At 38.6% G+C, this 7,047-nt stretch overlaps 1 protein-coding gene across 3 annotated transcripts in view; it reads left to right on the plus strand.

Annotated features, from left to right (window-relative positions):
• The first annotated feature begins 2,170 nt into the window (after positions 1-2,170).
• Positions 2,171-7,047, plus strand: part of LOC115226095 (lysosomal protective protein) — a 36,950-nt gene continuing 32,073 nt past the window's right edge. For all 3 annotated transcript variants that reach the window (XM_029797075.2, XM_036515009.1, XM_036515008.1), the window contains exon 1: positions 2,171-2,345. The gene's annotated coding sequence lies outside the window, so the exon portion shown is untranslated. The remainder of the gene's footprint in view (positions 2,346-7,047) is intronic.

Here is a 7,047-nt window from a genome sequence, read left to right on the forward strand (position 1 = left end):
AGGTGCATTAGGCATGATAAAAAAATATTCAGACAAATACATAACAAAAACACCAGGACTTACAAACACATATAACATACAGAAAATTGCACTACTAGGCACTGCACACATCCTACGCAGAACACTTTCCATACAGTAACCATCAGAGCATCACAGCACATACCCAAGGCACACAGAACTGTCCTTGGTGGTGCAGTGAAAGCACGCTATAAAATAAAACTACTGAACAATAATAATAATAATAATAATAATAATAATAATAATAATAATAATATTAATAATAAATGCCCTGATGCAGTACCAGGCAGTGGCTCTCGTGGCTTCTGATCTTAACTGATTGGAAGTGTTATCATGTACATTGTTTTGCCTTGGTATAAAAGATGGGCTACAGCAAATATTCTGCTCAATACCACAGATTTGCTTGTCAGTTGTTTGACCTTAACCAGTTGAGCATGTCCCTTAGTGGCTGACGATATGTGCATCTCTGATCACGAGCAGAAATAGTGGGGGAGCATCATAGCCATGTGTTGAGAGGGATTCTTTGGAGTTTGGATAATTCACCCCTGGAAAAATGGGTGGTTTGTTCAACATCCTTAAACAATCCTTATTCAGGGACCTTTTGAGCGGGATGGGCTACTCGACCAGAAGAAAATTCTAACTGGGCCCCACCTGCAGGGTCATGCGCTGTTTATCTTTTTATGAGATCACCATGTCGCGCACATATGGTTGTGATGCATGTGCCTGGTGTACCCTTATTAGACGTGTAGTCATGATGGGTATACTGGGATTCATATATTTGTACCCCAGTGTCACTTTAATGGCATGCACTGCTCTCTCACTCAATAATGATAATAATTCTTTCTACTAAAGGCACAAGGTCTGAAATTTTGAAGAACGGGATGGCCGATTAAATTGACCCCAGTGTATCACTGGTACTGGTACTTAATTGATCGACTCCGAAAAGATAAAAGGCAAAGTTGTCCTCGGTGGAGTTTGAACTCAGAACGTAAGGGCAGATAAAATACATGAATATATATATAATATATATATATATATATATATATACATATATATACATACATACATATATATACATGTTCGTGTGGAGGCGCAATGGCCTAGTTAGGGCAGCGGACTCGCGGTCGTAGGATCGCGGTTTCGATTCCCAGACCGGGCTTTGTGAGTGTTTATTGAGCTCCACGATGCTCCTGCAGGGGGTGGTGGTGACCCCTGCTGTACTCTTTCGCCACAACTTTCTCTCACTCTTTCTTCTGTTAGCCTATTCGCTTAGCCAAGCGAGGTGGGCGTCATTTGAAGGCTAAAACAATGCGAAGCGCATTGTGACCAGCGATGTGCAACAACATCTAATAGCCTGGTCGGTCACGGTGATCACGGTGATATATATATGTGTACGAGTGAATTGCCGGGCCGACACACACACACACCACACACACACACACATTACTGTATGATACAAAACTGATTACGGACACATAGGCGCAGGATTGGCTGTGTGGTAAGTAGCTTGCTAACCAACCACATGGTTTCGGGTTCAGTCCCACTACGTGGCATCTTGGGCAAGTGTCTTCTGCTATAGCCCCGGGCCGACCAATGCCTTGTGAGTGGATTTGGTAGACGGAAACTGAAAGAAGCCTGTCGTATATATGTATATATATATATGCAGGAGTGGCTGTGTGGTAAGTAGATTGCTTACCAACCACATGGTTCTGGGTTCAGTCCCACTGCGTGGCATCTTGGGTAAGTGTCTTCTACTATAGCCTCGGGCCGACCAAAGCCTTGTAAGTGGATTTGGTAGACGGAAACTGAAAGAAGCCTGTCGTATATATGTATGTGTTTGTGTGTCTGTGTTTGTCCCCCTAGCATTGCTTGACAACCGATGCCGGTATGTTTACGTCCCCGTTACTTAGCGGTTCGGCAAAAGAGAACCGATAGAATAAGTACTGGGCTTACAAAAAAGAATAAGTCCCGGGGTCGATTTGCTCGACTAAAAAAGGCGGTGCTGCAGCATGGCCGCAGTCAAATGACCGAAACAAGTAAAAGAGTAAAAAGAGTAGACACACACACACGTGATATAATTTAAAGTCCCCGCACACACCCGCACACACACACTCACACAGAGGCACCTATATAAAGACAACCTGCAAGTGAGAAGAAGAACTCGGTAAAACATCAGCCCAGGCTGCGAGTTGTCATACAATAAGTGAGTCAGATAGTCGGAAGAGACAAAGCGAAAAACTATCAGTTGCTGATACGATTTCACAGGGAGAGAAATACTTGATATTACGTTCTTCTTTCTTTTTTATTTTTGCCGAAAAACATTCTTGGTAAGTCGTCCTTCCTTCAGCCTTTACCAATACATACCTACATACATCCATATATATATATATATATATTTATTTTATAGAAGGAGCTTCTACAGAGCTAGAACTGTTTCATTCAAAATCAGATTTTGAATGAAACAGTTCTAGTTCTGTAGAAGCTCCTTCTATAAAATAAATTAATTTACTCTGCTATGTATTGAGTACCTTATTTACTGTGGTTAACCCCGACTCAACCCAGGACCTACATATATATATATAATATATATATATATATATATATAGGGATGGCATTATTAAAATACCATCTCAAGTGGTAAGCGAATTATCGGCCGGACAGGCAAATTAATAAAATATATACATAGAATATCAGATATGTACAAATATATGTACATATCTAATATTGTATGTATATATCTGTTATATATATATATATATTAGAATTTTGATATTGATCTTTTATATATATATATATATATATATATATATATAAAATTAATTAAGGGTAGAGATTGATATTTATCAGTTAAGACCAGTGGTCTAGCATATTAAAAACGAATCCGAAGATTAAAATATTTATATATACCAATTAAGGACTGAACACGAAAAGTGGACAGTCAACATGCTAGATATAGACGTCAAATCGTCATGCTCCACAAAAGATTACGTTCTCAGATCAAACTCAGCACAAAACCATAGCAATAAACATATATATATATATATACATACGGCCTTATAGGCTAATATCAATATTGAAATTCTAATATATATGTGTGTGTGAATTTAAAATGAAGGTGAGAAATTAGATATTGATTTAATTGACATCGATTTCACAGCAGTGGTCTAGCATATAAAAAAAACAAACTGAAGGTACAGTAAAATTGTATTATATACGTATTAGAGGGAAACCACTATGTGGACAACCCTTATGCTAGAAATAGATCCGCTGTGGTCTTACCACTAAGAAATGCTCTCAAGAAAAATTTAGCAAAACAACCAAAAATGTAATGTATGCAAATAATCCATATTTATATTGATAAAAATCTTTTTTTCTGGTTCGATTACGTTTTGGTTGTTTTGCTAAATTTTTCTTGAGAACATTTCTTAGTGGTAAGACCATAGCGGATCGGATCTATTTCTAGCATAAGGGTATCCACATAGTGGTTTCCCTCTAATATATATATATATATAATCCGAAAATGTACAATATTAGGTAAATTTTTATATTAACACCCGCACGATTATTCACTAATTAAAAAAAAAAACTCAGATTTTTTTTTTTTTTTTGCGTGGAATCGGGTACCCTGGTCACGAGGCCAGGGTACTTTATTCGACGCAAAAAAAAAAATCCGAGTTTTTCATACTATATATCCATCACTAAAAGCCCTTAAGTCAGGGAAATACCCACTCAATATATCTGTCAATAGAGTGGGTATATAAATCTAAGTACACATTATTATATATCCGTTACGCCCTTTTACACACATGCACACACACACACACGCACACTTTATTTTGCCCTTTTATAAAACTTTTTTTTACGGTTTATGACCTCAAACGTACACAAACACTTCATTCACACACATACACCATCTATCTGCCTATCTATCTATATGTGATTTATTACTAACACTAATCTATAATCAATAAATTGCATTAATTAACGGATTAATTAATATGTCTGTGTGTTACACACAGACACACACGCATTTGTACATAAGGCTATAATTGCTAAAATTGTCCTAAAAGTAACCGCTTTGCGGTAGTTCTAGCTTTCTGGTTTAATTAATTTTGGTGTTAAGAAGACCCCATGTCTGTGGAATTCTCAGTTGATTGTTTATACATTAATTCCACAGGTAGGAGAGTTTCTTTTGCTTTTTTTTGGCGGAAAGGTGAATCCTCAACGTCGAGACCGAACTGACAATCCATAACATTACACACGCGAATTATTACCTCTTCGTATCTGAGTATATCTTTATATATAAAAGTGAAGTTGTGTGGTGTCTGTCTCCTACGATTTAGATTCCTAACTACTCCCACATTTTGCGGTGCAGTCTAACCAAAAGCAGGTATCTTATAGTCGTGATTCATATCGAGCCCTTCTGGGTATTAGCGCGCGTCTACGATGAGTCTACGATTTAAAAAAGAAATTACCATCATTTTTTCCCATTTTGATGCATTTTTTTCGCTATTATATAAGGGAAGTAACTCTCTAAAAATGTCTACGATGAGTCAACGATCTAAAAAAAAATTTACCATAATTTTTTTCCCATATTTAATGCATTTTTTTGCTATTTTTTGGCTATAACTCTCTAAAAATGCTTATATAGTTATTTCCCTTACAAATCCGAGCAACGCCGGGCGATACTGCTATTTATATATATGCAAGAATTTTGCAAATCGTACAAAAACGAGGTGTGTGTGTATTATAACTGTTGAGAAAACCGGTTCTGCATTTTCTTGCAGCACACCTTGTACAGGTTATTTGTTTATTGTGATCAAACGTTAGCGGTGTACAAGAGCTCACTGCCAACGTTACGGTGTGTTACACGTCAGATGTCCGTGTGGTCACTGAGGAATGTCAAATGAAGTGTATTATTTCTTTACTACCCACAAGGGGCCAAACACAGAGGGGACAAACAAGGACAGACAAACGGATTAAGTCGATTACGTCGACCCCAGTGCATAACTGGTACTTAATTTATCGACCCCGAAAGGATGAAAGGCAAAGTCGACCTCGGCGGAATTTGAACTCGGGATGTAACAGCAGATGAAATACCTATTTCTTTACTACCCACAGGGGGCTAAACATAGAGAAGACAAACAAGGACAGACATAAGTATTAAGTCGATTACATCGACCCCAGTGCGTAACTGGTACTTAATTTATCGACCCCGAAAGGATGAAAGGCAAAGTTGACCTCGGCGGAATTTGAACTCAGAACGTAGCGATGGACGAAATACCTATTTCTTTACTACCCACAAGGGGCTAAACACAGAGGGGACAAACAAGGACAGACAAACGGATTAAGTCGATTACGTCGACCCCAGTGCGTAACTGATACTTAATTTATCGACCCCGAAAGGACGAAAGGCAAAGTCGACCTCGGCGGAATTCGAACTCAGAACGTAACTGCAGACGAAATACCGCTAAGCATTTCGCCCGGCGTGCTAACGATCTTGCCAGCTCACTGCCCTAGAAACGAAGTGTATTGAACTAGAACACATTGCATAACCTTGAAGCCGCCATTTGGGCGGCATTCCGGCTAGCTCCTGCGGAAGGCACTCTTGAGGTCTTTGGCCCCACTATCGCAGCCCTCTACCCTTGTGTAATAAAACTTACTTCTGCAAACGTGGAGGCGCAATGGCCCAGTGGTTAGGGCAGCGGACTCGCGGTCGTAGGATCGCGGTTTCGATTCCCAGACCGGGCGTTGTGAGTGTTTATTGAGCGAAAACACCTAAAAGCTCCACGAGGCTCTGGCAGGGATGGTGGTGATCCCTGCTGTACTCTTTCACCACAACTTTCTCTCACTCTTACTTCCTGTTTCTGTTGTACCTGTATTTCAAAAGGGCCGGCCTTGTCACTCTCTGTGTCACGCTGAATATCCCCGAGAACTACGTTAAGGGTACACGTGTCTGTGGAGTGCTCAGCCACTTACACGTTAATTTCACGAGCAGGCTGTTCCGTTGATTCGGATCAACCGGAACCCTCGTCGTCGTAACCGACGGAGTGCTAACATTCCATATACAGCACCAAGGCTGATCATAGTTTAATGCATAAGTGTAGGAGCAAGGTAAATGGAGTAAAAACAGTGGGGTCTGTAGGGCCTCATTTAACCCTTTTGTTACTAACCTAGCCAAAACCGGCTCTGGGTCTGTAGTAAAAATGTCTTGTTTTCATAAGTTCTGAATTAAAATCTTCCACCAAACCTTAGTCACAATTTATGTTCCTAACACTAGCTGAATGATAACTAAGTTATTTTACTAAATTCTTTGTTATATTTAAAGTAATTGAAAGAAACACAGAGCATTTCAGCAGAAATATGGTAACAGAAGGGTTAAAATATATAATAGAGAATCAATTCTTAACCCTTTTGATACCAACCCGGCTTAAACCACCTCTGGCTCTGAGTACAAATGTCTTGTTTTCATAAGTTCTGAATTAAAATCTTCCACCAAACCTTAGTCATAATTTATGTTCCTAACACTAGCTGAATGATAACTAAGTTATTTTACTAAATTCTTTGTTATATTTAAAGTAATTGAAAGAAACACAGAGCATCTCAGCAGAAATATGGTAACAAAAGGGTTAAGATATATAATAGAGAATCAATTCTTAACCCTTTTGATACCAACCTGGCTGAAACCACCTCTGGCTCTGAGTACAAATGTCTTGTTTTCTTAAGTTTTGAATTATAATCTTCCACCAAACCTTAGTCACAATTTATGTTCCTAACACTAGCTTAATGATAACTAAGTTATTTTACTAAATTCTTTGTTATATTTAAGTAATTGAAAGAAACACAGAGCATCTCAACATCGAAATATGGTAACAAAAGGGTTAAGTATATAATAGAGAAACAATTCTTAACCCTTTTGATACCAACCTGGTTGAAACCACCTCTGGCTCTGTAGTACAAATGTCTTGTTTTCATAAGTTCTGAATTAAAATCTTCCACCAAACCTTAGTCACAATTTATGTTCCTAAC

Source organism: Octopus sinensis, linkage group LG29 (genome assembly GCF_006345805.1).
Source record: "Octopus sinensis linkage group LG29, ASM634580v1, whole genome shotgun sequence".
Classification (NCBI taxonomy): Eukaryota; Metazoa; Mollusca; class Cephalopoda; order Octopoda; family Octopodidae; genus Octopus; species Octopus sinensis.